At 37.2% G+C, this 17,707-nt stretch overlaps 1 protein-coding gene across 1 annotated transcript in view; it reads right to left on the bottom strand.

The window, feature by feature from the left end:
* The window catches only part of LOC134801125 (nucleolar protein dao-5-like), a 35,969-nt gene extending 19,478 nt beyond the window's left edge, over positions 1-16,491 (bottom strand). Inside the window, exon 1 of the mRNA XM_063773661.1 lies at positions 16,345-16,491. The gene's annotated coding sequence lies outside the window, so the exon portion shown is untranslated. The remainder of the gene's footprint in view (positions 1-16,344) is intronic.
* Between the last annotated feature and the right edge of the window lie 1,216 nt (positions 16,492-17,707).

Genomic DNA, 17,707 nt, shown 5'->3' with positions numbered 1-17,707 from the left:
GTAAATACAGATGTCAATCACAATGAAAAAAATCAACGATGATCAACTCTGGCCAACGTGGGACTCGAACACACATTCCACAATAAACAAGTGCGAGTCGGACTCGTCCACCGAGGGTTCCGTACTTTTTAGTATTTGTTGTTATAGCGGCAACAGAAATACATCATCTGTGAAAATTTCAACTGCCTAGCTATCACGGTTCGTGAGATACAGCCTGGTGACAGACGGACGGACGGACGGACGGACAGCGGAGTCTTAGTAAAAGGGTCCCGTTTTTACCCTTTGGGTACGGAACCCTAAAAACCACAATAAAAAAGGAAAAATATATTAACATTAAAGATTATCTTGTTTTGTTTTTAGGCATAAATAATTATACAGCAGGAAAAAATTCCACGAAAAAATTCCTACCCCAATTATTTTACCGCCTCTATTGTCCACCATTTTTCTGAGGCGGGTCGTAAAGTCGCGCGGTAGTTTTCTAGTACAAGATAGCTGAATTTTGGAACTAACACTAGTTTAAATTTTGTATTATTAACTTAACGCAGCCATGCTTTCAGTTACCTAGTACCTACAGTCAACTGTAAAAATATGGGTGTAGCCAACTTATTCAAAAATATGTCCCATAGTTTTTAATTCGCTGACATAAGAGCTATGTGACATATTTTTGAGATGATTTGTGCACCCATATTTTTACAGTTGACTTTACATAGCTGACAGTGAGTGTCAGTTAAATGGTTCGCCCGAATATGACTGTTGGTGTTAGAATCGACCGTGACATTCATTTGTTTACCGCAAAGATACGAACGTGTTACCGAAATAGAAATGAATATGGTAACAAAATGTAAAAGATCTGTCAATCCAAGAATAGTTCGTATGATAAACTTACAGCTAGGAGTTGGGAGGGATAACTGTCAGCGTGCCACTGCCAGGTAGATGGATGGTTGTTTTGACATATAGGGAGCTAACTTTTAGAATAACTACAAAGGTTATTCTAAAACTGAGCTTGAGAAAGAAATATTATATTTTGGAAAGTTTATTTTCTTATACAATAATGACCTTTTGTATGGCCAAAACTATTATACATTTAATATAGCATAATTACCTATTAAATTACAAAAAACTTTTTGATATTAAGTTCTATTAGTAATGAAAGAACTTGTTATAAAACCATTTATCTCTTTCATTTTAAATGGCTGTCAAAAAAAAACCAGAAGGAATAGTCATCGTGAAAACAAGCGAGTCATTTTATTTTTTGTGCTTTTTTAGCCTAGCCGTAAAACTGCTGCTTTTTAGGGTTTCGTACCCAAAGGGTAAAACCGGACAAGTGCGAGTCGGACTCGCCCACCGAGGGTTCCGTACTTTTTAGTATTTATTGTTACAGCGGCAACAGAACTACATTGTCTGTGAAAATTTCAACTGTCACTGTTGACAAAATGTCTCGGTTTATGAGATACAGCCTGGTGACAATCACAATGAAAGTAGCTAGAGACCTCATATTATTGTCACTGTGACAAGGTACGAGTTTACGAAATGACCGTACTATCTACTCTGTGGCGTGAACCTAATCTAATCAATCACCAACATGCCTACACCTACCTATATGTAGATAAGAATTAAAGATAAATCCATACTAATATTCTAAAGGCGAAAGTGTGTCTGTCTATCTGTCTGTTACCTCTTCACGCATAAGCTGCTGAACCGATTTAGTCGAAATTTGGTATAGAGATAGTTTGAGACCCGAGGAAGGACATAGGATAGTTTTTATGTCGGAAATCATCCCTGAAGAGAGTGCAAAGGGGGGTGGAATTGAAAGAGTTAATGAATTGCCTAATAATTGAAGTAAGCAATGCGCGAATTGAATGATTGCTATTAGCATTATCCAGGCGCTATACCCACTTTAGCTGCTGTCACTAATTCCACGCAAAGTCGCGGGCAAAAGCTAGTAGATAATACATATATCAAACATCAACGATGATAAAGTCATCCATTCTAGTAATTCGTCATAGACACAGTTGGGCTTCGGGTCACTGCACTTTGCTCTCAACAATAGCTCATAGCTCTTTCATTAGTCGCTTTTATTTTAGGGAGATAATTAGACGTTTTCAAGCAACTACAGTCACCTGCAATAATATGTTACATAACGAACGCAAAAATATCTGACACGATCTTATTTTTAGGGTTTCGTACCCAAAGGGTAAAACGGGACCCTATTACTAAGACTCCGCTGTCCGTCCGTCTGTCACCAGGCTATATCTCGTGATCTGTGATAGCTAGACAGTTGAAATTTTCACAGATGATGTAAGTATTTCTGTTGCCGCTATAACAACAAATACTAAAAACAGAATAAAATAAAGATTTAAGTGGGGCTCCCTCCCATACAACAATCGTGATTTTTGACCGAAGTTAAGCAACGTCGGGCGGGGTCAGTACTTGGATGGGTGACCGTTTTTATAGATAATGGTACGGAACCCTTCGTGTGCGAGTCCGACTCGCACTTGCCCGGTTTTTTTGAGCCATAAGAGCGTGGCACATATTATGGCGGCCTTCGAAGAGTAACATATTATTGCAGGTGACTGTACATTATGTACAAACAGCAACACTTTTAAGGGGCTACCCGAGGTTTTCATCGATTTTTGACGTGTTTTGAATCGTATCTCCTACTTTCGCACTACAGATAGAATTATAGGGCAAACGGCTGTCGGTTCTTCAATCTTTTATGTCCATTTTTGTCTACCGGATTTTGAAAGAAATGAATACTTATTTCTTTATGATTCTTTTTAAACATTCAATTTCAATTTCAATGTTTATTTGCAACATTGTCTAAAAAACACTTTTTTCGTATCTTGATTGCTGTGAAAGATCTAACATATACGAAATCTACATATTTGGGTTCGTCTTTGACGTCTCTATAAACGTGTCTAGGATTTTAATTTTAAACTAATTAACACAAAAGTTATGGCCAGAAAACCAATTTTTTTGGCCTACAATTGTTCAACTTTGATACAAAATATCACGAAGACAATGAACTTTGAAGTAAATATGAGGTACTATATTGCTTAAAGCCGTTGCTGTTATTATGATAAGCTACAAAAAACATTATAAAAGTAAGGGATTCAGATCGAAGGTCATTGGCGTGGAGGAGCCCCTTAAAGCCGTTGTTGTTAATATGATTAAAGCTACAAAAAATATAAGAAAACTAAGGGATTAATATCGAAGGTCATTGGGGCATGGGATCCCCTTAATTGTCCATCGGTGGACCATATTAGAAAAGGCATAAGGTCCACCGATGGACAGTTAAGAGTGTGGACGATGGTACTACATTGCCGGTTGATAAGGACTATTTCAATTTAGTTTATCAGGGGCCTTACCATGATGTCCTTATTGCGATTCTGTTTAGGAACTTAACTGAATTGCTAAAGGACGGAGTTATGCGTCTTATATAGCTCCGACCTTTAGCAATTCAGTTTAGGCAAAGAATAAATAATAGTACTAGGTACAGAAGACTCACTCTCTAACAAAACGCGTCTGTTACGCACAGATATGGCCGCTAGGTGACGACAGCGCCACGCGCGGCTTATGGCTAGCCACCAAATTGGGGTGGAACGGATGTACTTTTAGCTACCTGTAGCAAAGCGACGAAATCGGAGTGAGACACGCCTGGTTTAGGTCCTAAACAGAATCGCAATAAGGACATCATGGTAAGGCCCCAGTTAGCTTGATCAGACTCTATTTCCAATCCCAATAGCCAAATGTCTACAATATTATGATCAGTTGAAATGTCTCGGGTCACTGAACTAAGCTCTCAACAATAGCTCTTTCATTAGTAGTTTTAATTTTAGGGAGAGCGATACCGTGCAGGGATACGGTTCATTTGTTCGAGTGATGTTGTTAATTTATTGGAATTACAAGGGTGAATCAACTTTTTCTTGTCCCTAGTTGCCATGGTTACGGTCTCCTGGGTCACTCTTAAAATACTACTTATTTCGTATTTAAATGAACCAAACTTGAATTTTTTGGTAGTTATAAGGCCTTTCCATAATGGGACATTTACTAAGCACGTTTGTAGAACGTGGTACAGCAGCTCTTCTAAGAAACTATGCTACTGTTGTCTCCTGGCTGATCGGACAGAATAACAACAAGAAATAGTTGATCGACGCACAAACCCCTTCAATTTAAAGTCAGACCACGCTAAGTTTAAAATGAATTTGTATTTAATAATGGCCTAACCAAATTTGTGAATACTTTATGCCTATAAAATCTCACGTGTCTAGATTATTACTCATTGTTATACCTACCTATCTACTAATATCCAAGGAGTATGTTTTTAATTAGACTTACTTAAGTATCTGTAGCTCCCATTTTTGCTACCCACAAAAACAAGTACAGAAGGCATCAGATACATCGGAGCGGTCAAGGCGCTCACAAATATCTGAACACGCCTCTATTGTCAAGGCGTCAGAGTGCGTGTTCAGATATTGTGAACACCTTGGCCACTCCGATATATCTGATGGCGGCTGTACCATAGCTCATTTTTACAGATCACGATTACATCATGAGTCATGACACAATACCAATGTCATGCGTAATGAAATGACAGGCGACAATTAGTGACATGTCAAGCGACCAATACATGTGTTTTTATACTTTTTATTATCTTAATTATCTTATCTTATTCATATGGTGAAGAGCATTGCGTTCATTATCTTTTTTGTAGAGATAATATATTCATTATCACATTCACATATTTAAGCTTTAATGGTATAAATGACTGATGTTTTTAGGAAATTAAGATATCCAAGAGTGATAATGATAAGTATTTTGTTGGGCCCTTAACTCCTTAATTTTTTAAATAACGATTGTATTCATCATGGTTTTATAAGTAAAGCGTATATAATAGCGTATAAAATGTTTGCCTACAAATCAATGCAAGCAATGTGTTGATAGCAATTCTATTAGCACATGGTAAACATTTTTTCCTTCCTTAACCACTATTATGTTTTATCATTACATGAGTTTACTTAAATAGTATTATATTGCAATAATACCAATTTATTTTAATAAATAAATGGTGGCAGAATAGAATAGAATAGAATAGAATAGATTTATTCGTAAGCACAAACAATCGGAACAGTACATAGTATAAAAGAAAACACAAAATAAGATTAAAGTGCCACGAAATGGCCCCATCTCAGCATGTTGCTGGTGGCTTCCAGCGCTGATCTTCCGATGCGAATACGCACTGTCATGCCTCCATTATAAGAAAAAAAACATGTTTTTTAATGCTGTTTGATTTTAAGTATGTACTAATAATAATGCATTTTTACCGCTCATCATCATCTTCCTCGCGTTGTCCCGTTTTGCCACAGCTCATGGGAGCCTGGGTCCGCTTGGAAACGAATCCCAAGAATTGGCGTAGGCACTAGTTTTTACGAAAGCGACTGCCAAACGACCTTCTAACCCATAGGGTAAACTAGGCCTTATTGAGATTAGTCCGGTTTCCTCACGATGTTTTCCTTCACCGAAAAGCGACTGGTAAATATCAAATGATATTTCGTACATAACATAAGTTCCGAAAAACTTATTGGTACGAGCCGGGGTTTGAACCCGCGACCTCCGGATTGAAAGTCGCACGCTCTTACCGCTAGGCCACCAGCACATTTTTACCGCTCATGTTGTAATTTTTAATGTAGCTAAGATTGGGGAATTTAATTTAAAACGAACTGTAGTAGCTATATAATATAATATACTCACATACTCAGGTACGGTCGAAAGTATTAAATTATGACCCATTTCTTACCTTGTCACAGTGACAATCAATATGAAAGTCGCTAGAGACCTCATACTATTGTCACTGTGACAAGGTACAAAATGGTTCTGGCTCTGGCTCTAAAAATCTATTTATTGTAGGTACAATAGCGTATTATACTGTATTTAAAATAAATTATTTTACACCATGCATGAAATAAAGCAGATAATTATTAGAAAAATACAGATAGGAGTTATTTTTAAACACAAGTTCTATTTAATAAATCGGATTGAAATATAAAAAGTAGGTGAATTGACCGTGACGTCACGATGTAATGTTTCATATAAATTCCATATTAGCAAATCGTTTTGACAGTTCTAAAAAAGTAACTGATTTGACTAGTAGGAAAATACCCTATAATATGCGACTTTAAATTCTAATGCTTATTGTCATTGTTCCAAACAGATAAGAAAACCACAAGTCGGGGCGTTGGAATGCAACCATTTTCTGATGAACAGGCGAAGAGCTGTGTTTTCAAGATGAAAGTAATCTTAGTGCATTTATAAGTTTACTAGACGGGCCCGCAGCTCCGCTCGCGTAAATGAAATAACGAGTTCGTCTTATGTTTAGTTAAATACCGACATTATTATGTATTCAACCCTGCCATGGTTTAAAACTGTGATAGGGATTTCTTATTTGTAGCCGTTATTTGGATAACTCAATTCGCAATTTTGTCAAAAAATGATGTGATTTGATAAAAGGCAAGATTGTATTTTTTCATCTACACGTATTTATTTAAAACTTGTTTCAAGATAAAATTATTATTTGTTCTTATAAGCCTAGTTGCAGAAACGTTCATAAGATTAATTTTCGCCTTAAGACGAATATGGATGACCACCGCCCTTAAATCGCCTTTTTATACAAACATAGGTAGTCTAGTCCTCTCGGTCTTGCGATAGCTCTCGCCAGTCGCCATGGCCGAGGTTGAGCAGGTCTTGAGCAACTACGTCGTTTCAGCGGTACCTAGGACGTCCACTCGGGCGTCTCCCATTTTGTTGTCCCAAGTACCTGCGCTCTCTTCACGGCACGATCCTCTCCCATTCTCTCTAAGTGTCCGAGCCACCACTGAATTTAGCCGCTTTTGTCTCTTAATATTTCGCCACTATATCGGACCACATCCTTATTTCTATGGCAAATAAATTATATTACGATATTTGGCTGACTGGTGACTGTACATTTGCTTATTTTTATCAGGTCGCTCAATAATATCTGAACATGCACTTTAATGTACCTACATAACTTACTATCAACTTTATATTTTTGGCCCATCTCAGCATTCTTAACCCGTTCCCCGGACGAATGGCAATGTTTGCCGAAGCCGTGAAAGTCAATCTGAATAATATAACTCAAAAATAAATTTAAAACAACAAAATACAAATTGATAATAATAATATAGTAATTACTTTGATTGATAAGAATGATAAGTCATATATGACATTAAATCACTCGTATGGGCTCTATAGACTAAGGTTGAGGTTGACAGCACTTTTTATTTTACTTCGTGTAAAAAAACTCAGAAATACCTGTATACCAACATGACAAACATAATTTAGTTTACTTTAACTTACGGATTATTTGGTCTAATCTGTAGCACCGCCAAACGAAAGCAACCGAGAGTTGCCGAGAAATGGCCGATGTCGTAATTGTTATGAAAATTTCTTTTCCTTATTGTAAATTAAATACGCATCGGAAGCGATAGTTTTTATGCTCTAGTTCTATTCCCATATGTAGATAATTGATTTGAACAGGTTTTTCTTATCATACGTGCGTCGTATTCGAGAAACGTGTCAAAAACTTTTTTAGAAATTTGTAAGGCGCCATCTCGCTTCTTCCCTCGTTTTTTATCCCGTTCTGGTTTTTCAATTTTATATATACGATGATGATGATGATATTTACCGTACAATAGGCTACTCTCCTACTAGTCAAATCAGCTTCTTTTTTAGTACTGTCTAACCGATTTCCTGTGGATTTCCTAATGGAATTTATATGAAAACGAGTATAGTGACGTCACGTTCAACTCGCCTACTTTTTATATTTCTATCCGACTTATTAAACAGAAATTGTGTTTAAAAATAACTGTTATCTGTGTTTTTCTAATAATTATCTGGTGCTTTTAGTGTGAAATAATTTATTTTAAGTAGAGGAAACTTCCCTATTTAATTTCCAATATCTTTAAAGACAAAATACGCTTTCCTTCAGAGAAGGACCCCTCATGCATATGGAGCATAAGGACCCTTTAGACATGGAATGCCACAAATTATTGTTTGGAACCTGTTTGAAAGGCAAGGTTCAAGGTTCAGTGTATTTATTTACCTACAATTCTTACGTGAAGCGTGCAAAATATCTGACCCAACCAGTGTTGGGCATTCAAGAATAAAATCATTATTTGAATAAGAATTCGTAGGAATAAAATCATCTCGATTTTATTCCCGTCAAAAATATTCAAATAATTTTGGTCGGGAATAATTCGTATGAGAAAAAATTGAATGAGAATAACTTATTCTTAATCAAATAAATATAATCATGATTTTTAATCGAAATAATATTCCACGAATAAAAATGTAGTCCGGGTACCGTATAGGTACTAATTACGTATAGTTAGGTAGATGTAATAGTAGTTAGTCTCTTGTCTAATTTATACCTATTTTATGGAATAAAATCTTACAAATTGACTGTCGCATAACGCATAGTTTCAGTAACCGTATTATTTTTAATTTACTAACCAAATCATTAGGTTCAATTTAGCTGGTCTAAGCGCTTTGTCTCTATCACTCTTACATATTAGTGCGATAGAGAGACGGAGGTAGCGTTCCGTTGACGTAGCGCAAACGATTGGCATATTGGCTACGAACCCAAGGTGCCTAGCCAAGATGACAATTTTTGTTTTTATTTTAATAACCAAATCATTAGGTAAATTTAGTTGTTCTGGAGGCCTAGCCAATATGCCAATCGCTTGCGCTCCAACAACGAAGCGCTTTCTGTCTCTATCACTCTTACATATTAGTGCGATAGAGAGACAAAGATAGCGTTTCGTTGTCGTAGCGCAAACGTTTGGCATGTTGGCTACGCTCCCAATGTGCCTAGCCAAGATGCCATTTTTTATTTTATTTTAATAACCGAATCATTAGGTAAATTTAGCTGTTCTGGGGGCCTAGCCAACATGCCAATCGCTTGCGCTCCAACAACGAAGCGCTTTCTGTCTCTATCACTCTTACATATTAGTGCGATAGAGAGACAAAGATAGCGTTTCGTTGTCGTAGCGCAAACGTTTGGCGTGTTGGCTACGCTCCCAATGTACCTAGCCAAGATGCCAATTTTTGTTTTTATTTTTATAACCAAATCATTAGGTAAATTAAGCTGTTCTGGGGGCCTAGCCAACATGCCAATCGCTTGGGCTCCAACAACGAAGCGCTTTCTTTCTCTATCACTCTTACATATTAGTGCGATAGAGACAAAGATAGCGTTTCGTTGTCGTAGCGCGAACGTTTGGCATGTTGGCTACGCTCCCAATGTGCCTAGCCAAGATGCCAATTTTTGTTTTTATTTTAATAACCAAATCATTAGGTAAATTTGAGGGGGGGTCGAAAATCGTCAAAAATCGATGACGTAATTTATGGACAGCCCCTAATATGTAAGAGTGATAGAGACAGAAAGTGCTTCGTTGTTGAAGCGCAAGCGATTGGCATATTGGCTAGGCCCCCTGAACAGCTAAATTGTACCCAAAGATTCGGTTATCAAATTAAAAACAAAAATTGACATCTTGGCTAGGCACCTTGGGTGCGTAGCCAATATGCCAATCGTTTGCGCTACGAGAACGAAACGGTATTTCTGTCTCTCTATCGCACTAATATGTAAGAGTGATAGAGACAGAAAGTGCTGCGTTGTCGGAGCACAAGCGATTGGCATCTTGGCTAGGCCCCCAGAACAGCTAAATTTACCTAATGATTCGGTTATTAAAATAAAAACAAAAATTGTCATCTAGGCTAGGCACCTTGGGTGCGTAGCCAATATGCCAATCGTTTGCGCTACGACAACGAAACGCTATCTCTGTCTCTCTATCGCACTAATATGTAAGAGTGATAGAGACAGAAAGCGCTAAAAACAGCTAAATTGTCCTAATGATTTGGTTATTAAATTAAAAACAAAAATTGGCATCTTGGCTAGGCACATTGGGAGCGTAGCCAACATGCCAAACGTTCGCGCTACGACAACGAAACGCTATCTTTGTCTCTCTATCGCACTAATATGTAAGAGTGATAGAGAAAGAAAGCGCTAAAAACAGCTAAATTGTCCTAATGATTTGGTTATTAAATTAAAAACAAAAATTGGCATCTTGGCTAGGCACATTGGGAGCGTAGCCAACATGCCAAACGTTCGCGCTATGACAACGAAACGCTATCTTTGTCTCTCTATCGCACTAATATGTAAGAGTGATAGAGAAAGAAAGCGCTTCGTTGTTGGAGCCCAAGCGATTGGCATATTGGCTAGGCCCCCAGAACAGCTTAATTTACCTAATGATTTGGTTATAAGAATAAAAACAAAAATTGGCATCTTGGCTAGGCACATTGGGAGCGTAGCCAACACGCCAAACGTTTGCGCTACGACAACAAAACGCTATCTTTGTCTCTCTATCGCACTAATATGTAAGAGACAGAAAGCGCTTCGTTGTTGGAGCGCATGCGATTGGCATGTTGGCTAGGCCCCCAGAACAGCTAAATTTACCTAATGATTCGGTTATTAAAATAAAAACAAAAATTGGCATATTGGCTAGGCACATTGGGAGCGTAGCCAACATGCCAAACGTTTGCGCTACGACAACGAAACGCTATCTGTCTCTCTATCGCACTAATATGTAAGAGTGATAGAGAGAGACTATGCGCAACTCTACGGAGGGTCAACGTTTGGTATGTTGGCTAAGCACCCTGATCGGATGATAGAACTAGATAGTGTATAGCGGAACTCTTCAATGTGCACTATACCTAAACTATAGTAACAAATATCAAATCAATCCGACTTTTAAATAGAAGGGTGAAAATCAACTTACAAAATATAACCGATTGTACTACAAAAATTAACTTAATTCTAAATGACATTTTAATTGAATAAAACCTTAGTTAGAATAGGCCCACTTCTAGAATAATTATTCTGTTTTTTATTCCGCATTTAAAATAAGAGTCACACGATTTATTCACCTTAATTTTATTCTAAAATAACTAGTGCAAGAATAATTCTAATTCAAATCGATTTGAATAAGAATAAAATTTCTGTTTTTATTCTTATTCTTATTCAAGTTAATTTTTGCCCAACTCTGGACCCAACCTTAGTTACAAAGCCAAAAGAGCGTGTCATATATTTTTGCGCACTTTTTTAACATTATATACCAGCAATAGACCTTGTTCCTTTGTGATAAGGTTAACGATAGCTCTGTCTATTTGATGGTTAAAGTCCCTTCACCACAATATTAGCAAGCCTCAAGGTTTAACCCTCCCACTGTCCGTTCACAGGAAACTGGCATCACAAGCATGATCTACTAACAGCAACACAACTTACCATCCTATCTTTGCAACTATTAGGGTTTGCACGACGGATCTGAAATGTATGGGAAAATCCGCGGATCCGGATAATTTCATACATTTCGGATCCGGATTGCAAACCCTATTTGCAACTAATGGCTCTGTGAGCTGTACCTCGCGAACTCCATAACTGAAATATTCAACGCCATTTTGAAATATTCAACCAACAAACACAGCGATGTGACAGACAGTCGGACGGACGTCGCACCATAATGTTTTAAGTACCGTAATTTTGTAAGGCCCGTTCAGACGGGATAATCAAATTAATAATTTGATCAGACAAAAAATTGGCGCCAATTTAATGTAACACTTTCTCTGTAACACTCGCATTTTGTACACATATTTAATTACACAAACAGGTCTACCGTATACTTACTTACTATATACTACTAACGGGGTATACTTTCATTATTTTTACCTTAAATTCAAGTTCTTTTAAAGTACATCGCGGTAGACCCGTTTGTGTAATTAAATATATGCACAATTTTATAGTAAAATTAAATTTCATTTTTGCGTCAGTCGGCGTATAATTGTTCCGTCTGGACACTCTGAACTGGCCTTTAACAGTGTGACAATGGTACAGTTGAAAAACAATGGGACAGTAGTATAAGGGAGGAAGAATCATGCTAGCCACGCAGGCCACGCTATTCAAACATTTGAGACGTGCCGTATTGACAGTACGTGGTTAGGAAACTAATAGCAATTAAATATACATGTGCGTTATCTTCATAAACTGATATAGTAAAATATTAATCGTAGAATAATAGGAAAGAGAGAAAAAAAAACCCTTACGGCCTACGCTTAGGTATATGCCAAAAAAATCCATTCTATTCCAAAAATGCCTTACATTGAAAAATTGAAAAAATTACAACTCCGGCAGGACTCAAACTCGCGACCATTGGAACACCGCAATCGCTTCTGCCAACTTTAAATTTTTCCTATAACTTAAAAACTTGTAGTAACGCTCGCAGACATATCTGCTTGATAATTTTTTTAGAGATAAGATAAGATAAAGAGAGAAAGATAAGGTACAAAATGGTATGGGAATTTAAATTCTACAGTCAAAGAATTTAAATTTAAACCTAAGCCTTTTCAGTAAAGCTGTTTGCGAATATACCTCGTGTGCAGATATTTGCAAGTCTATGGCATGTTTAATGTATGAGTTGTATGAGTTGGTTGACCCTCGCGGACCTTTGTGGAGAAATCTAACGAGATGTGCCTACTGAAATACTAGTTTTAGCGTCACAAGGAAACTAACGTCTTATGCTTTTGTGTTACTTACTTGGCTTGTTGGTGTTGGTATATATACCTATTATATTACAAAAGTAAAATTCAACTTTCAATAGTTTGGCGAAAAAATTTTTATACTAATATTTATTTGAAATAAATTAATAATTTTTAACAAGCAGAAAGAAACGTATTGAAAATGCCCCCATATATGCCCATGGGGTCATTTTCGACACACTGAATAAAATTCATCCCTACACATTAAAATTAGTAGTGAGCCTGTAACATCAACTCAGATCAATAACTAATTCTGGGTATATATGGATTATGGATAAAATGAAATACCTATTAATATTAAAGTTTTCATAGATACTTAGTTAGTCAAATAGTAATTTCTTTCGAGGTTCTTCATAAATTCTACATCGAAAATGTACTTCGTTACTTCTAGACCTGACCTGCTAGTACCTATGAGTTGCGTTCTCGCGCGCGACTCCATACATCTAGCGCGACTTCAAGTATGGACTCGCGCGCAAGAACGCAACTTATGCTAGACTAGACCGCCAGAGGGTTTCGATCTCAAAGTTATGCGTATTCTGCTTTACTAGTTTGTATGCTACGAGAACAGGCCAGTCCCTACTACTACTTGATGCGTGAAAACCACTGAAGTGTGTCTAGTCTCTTAACAAAGGATTTGTAAAGTGAGTAGACGAATGTGGACTTTATGACATCTGGTTTAAGGCTGAGTTTTGAGTTGTGATAAGTTTTTGTGTATTATGTTTCGTAAAAGTATGTCACGATGTGTTTAAGAAGTATTTGGATTAATGTCATTTAGAATTATATGTAGTACAGTCGATGGCCCAACTTTAGTAAAGTTGCCAAGTTAAAGTTAGGAAACCGACTGTACTATCGACCCGCCCCGACTTCGCACAGGTAAACCTAAACAAATTATACTTACACCTAAACCTTCCTCAAGATTCTCAAGAATCACTCTATTGATAGGTGAAAACCGTATGAAAATCCATTCAGTAGTTTATCGCGAACACACACAAACAGACAGACGCGGCAGGGGACTTTATAAGATGTAGTGATTAACCAAATGATTAGCAAAAATTGCCATGGCCTGTAAAGACCAGTTGAGAGACAAAGCTTTAAAGGCCCAGAGCAAAAAAATATGCAACTTAACTGCTACTGCCTTTCCAAATCTTCCAATAGGTACTATGCATTCATAATGGGTTTCAAACAAAATATTAAAATATAATGTCTTTCACAGACACCTGCCATAATTATTTATCAATAAATTACATAATTGAATACCTATAACATAGAATATCTGGGAGACAGAGCTTTGCTCGGAAAACAAAAACTCAACAATGCGCGTTTTCCCAGAGATAAAACCTAGCTAGATCGATTTATCGCCCCTGAAAGACCCCCATCCCCCATATAGCAAATTTCATCGAAATCGTTAGAGCCGAGATCCCCGAAATATATATATAAATAAACAAGAATTGCTCGTTTAAAGATAATAGATAACCTCATTAAAGATCACACCTCAGTTTGCAAGAGATAACATACAACCAATTCACAACTCAATTTGTAGCTTTCTCTCCTGGCTATTCAATGTTTGATCCCTAAATTGGTAAAAACTATGTGTAATCTTAGGTCAGTTTAATACTGGTCTTCAAGAACCAATGCTAAGTAATTGAGAATAGTAAACTTTAGGCAGTTATATCACTAAGTACATAAACAGGTACTAGTGACTGATAAATTTACTATGCTGTTCGACAAAAGGGCTTAAGTAAGTTAGGGTTCCTTAAAGAAATGCCCTTTATAAAGTGTAGTAAGAGTAAATAAGATAAGATAAGAGTTGTATTGGCATATTTTAGGGCAAGTAAAGAGTGAATTTTAGGACCTATAGTTACATATGGACATGCGCATACTCCCAGTTCTAAACTACGGTGCACAGACTTGGTCTTTGACTAAACCTCAGAAGTCCAGACACGGGGTGTGCCAACAAGCCATGGAGCATAGCCTATTAGGTGTCAAATTGGTGGATCAAGTCCTTCCGGACGATTTGGGTCTTTGACAAAACCCAAATCGTTGATGACGCTCGGAAGGCGGCCAAGCTGGGACTGGGCTGGTCATGTCTGCCGAATGCCGAATGAGTTGTGGGGCAAAATCACTTCAGAGTATGGCGGGTTGAACTGATTCTTAAAGAAGTGGCCAGACAGCACTGGACAGAGATTTGTGGAGAAATTGGGGGAGGCCTTTGCCCATGACAGGCTTCAAATAATAATAGTTACAGACTTTTGAATGCAAGCTTTTGAGTAGTTGGGCAGAGCCTAGAGCATAGTCATTGAAATTTTCTTTATCTGCCTCTCTATCACTTTTGCGTGATGTTGATGTCTTAAAAATGTGACATGAGTTCCTGACGCCCTCTGCACCGCTGTGTGAATTAGATCAAGAGCAAAGAGGGATTTTAAAAAGTTGCAAGGCCCATGTGCACCACAAAAATTGCAGGTCACAAAATTAACCTTAGGGGTAAAGGAGATAGATAGGTTTTTTCGTGAACATAGCCCCCCCAAAAGAGCGCTGGTGGCCTAGCAGTAAGAGCGTGCGACTTTCAATCCGGGTCTCGGGTTCAAACCCCGGCTCGTACCAATGAGTTATTCGGAACTTATGCATGAAATATCATTTGATATTTACCAGTTGCTTTTCAGTGAATATAAACATTGTGAGGAAACCGGACTAAATCCAATAAGGCCAGTTTCCCCTCTGGGTTGGAAGGTCAGATGGCAATCGCTTTCGTAAAAACTAGTGCTGACATCAAATCATGGGATTAGTTGTCAAGCGGACCCCCAGGATTACATGAGCCGTGGCAAAATGCCGGGACAACGCGAGGAAGAAGATTATTGTTGTTGTATTTATTTAGGAAACTCAATTTATCAATTTTCTTTCTGTCAACTTGTGTACACTTTGTCATACTTACTAAAAGAATACAGTCAACCAACTAAAATCCAGTTGGCTTTGAAATTGTTACTCAACTTTTTATAAAACTGTGTCTAAATAAAACATGCTACATACAGTACTGTAGGTAAATTACAGGTACCTATTTGGAGTCATCAATACCCATATTCCTTATCTTGATGCTTTGTTTCATGAAAAAACAATGACTATTACAAAGCCACATTCATATTAGCAAAAAAAGTGCCCCAACTTAATCCTATCACAGGATTTAAATAAAAATGCGTCTACCAACGTCGCTCGCGAATCTTAAGGCCGCGAAACCGTAAAAAAAAACACCTACTCCAAAATTAATGACTTCCTAGTTCTATTGCTACAGATTTTAGTAGCCATGCCGTTTGTATAGGTATAATAGAGTATATAAGCTGAAATAAGTGCTCCACAAGCAGAAAACTACAAGGTCGGCTTTAGTATCGAGTTTCAAATACATTTTAGCACTGCGAACTCCCGTAACACGAGTGAATGTTTGGATTTCAATTATAGATAATAATATTATACCTAACCTAAATAATCTCGTATAACACTAAAATAGTATTTATTGACATGAAATTGACGAGAATATTATGTTAAATAAGATTTAACTAGTCGCTTGAAACAATAACGGTCAACTACAACGAATTAATTGGATAAAAACATAATTGAAGGAATGGCGGGCGGCGGCAATGGCGTACGATAGTATTTTTGTTGTAAATTAGTAAAAAACAATAAAATACTCACGTTTTTTACTGTAAATAATCCACTAACACAATTGTTACAACACTGAAATTGTTATCACCAAAATAGGCGCGTAATTATCAAACAAAACTAATAATTCTTGAGAAAGCGTCTTCTAACCGCATCGTTCAACGAAACAGTAAATGTTGCCATAAGTATTTGTACGACAGAATGACAACTTCGTGCCAAAAGTGGAATTTTATTTCTTAGTAAATTATGTATTTAAAAATGGGTTAAGAGCTTTTAATTTATAAAATGGTGTTTTCCGTATATTTTTAATTCTATTTAAATTTTATTTTAACGTATAGAAGTTATTTAAAGTTATAAAATTTAGACTGGCAACACTAATAATTGCCAGAGTAAAAATATTTACACGAAATATGGGAGCAATTTATTTTATATTACCCTGATTCAAAAATTAAACTGAAAAGAACTTAGAGCATTTAATAACCGGAGTCACCTTTAAGAACTTACCCCTCTGCCGAAAAACTTGCACAATTGTGCAAAGTTTTGTATGGTCTGACGTTTATTACGTACAAATGGCCATACATTTGACGTGCCCCTCCCCCGCAAAAATCGGCAGACTGTTTTGTCACAGTATAATAAATAGTACTAACGTACAGTATGGACACCCCCTGCCTCCCGTTGAAAGTGCCGCCCACCCGCTCTCGGTTACCTCACAAGTCACAGTTACCGGCTGGCAAGGACGCGACGGCGCGGTGCGCAGAGCGGAGGCCACGTAAAATATTCAAATATTAAACAAATATTTACAAAACCTATCAGAACACACGAACAAAAAATCATGTTTTCAACGTAATATTTTGGTGGCCTGAATTTCCTTACAAAAATTTTGTTACTTCGTTTATACTGATTCAAAATAGGAAACTATTGTATAAATCGAACTTAGATACCCACCTTACAACATAATACGATTCTTATTTCTTCCTAATTCGCGCAATGAGTTTTGAGTCATTGAGGTCATCGAACTTGACAACAAAATGGCGGGAACCCTAGCACGTCATATCTCACTCACACAAGCATTGTACGCGTTCACCTACACGAGCTTAGACTCTATGCGTAGGAACGCCTTTGTTTCATACATTTGATCGCCAGTGTCCGAGGTGTGGTTTTGGACAGAAAATGCTGTCAATTTCGCCAAGGCGTCTCCAGTTACTAAATGCTCTAAGGAAAAGAAATGATATGAAATAGAAAGAATGAACGGACCAAGTAGGCGGCATGACTTTGACTTACATCTGACCGAGACTTATAATCTCCTAGTGAGTATGATATTCTTTGCTATAACAGTGTAAATACTTTTTTTCTTTTGTAAGTCGGGGAAAATACAAAAAAAGTGGCAATATTCATC

This window comes from Cydia splendana, chromosome 21 (assembly GCF_910591565.1).
Source record: "Cydia splendana chromosome 21, ilCydSple1.2, whole genome shotgun sequence".
NCBI classification, from domain to species: Eukaryota; Metazoa; Arthropoda; class Insecta; order Lepidoptera; family Tortricidae; genus Cydia; species Cydia splendana.
The sequence above is the reverse complement of the archived record's forward strand: the minus strand, read 5'-3'. Positions and strand labels throughout refer to the sequence as shown.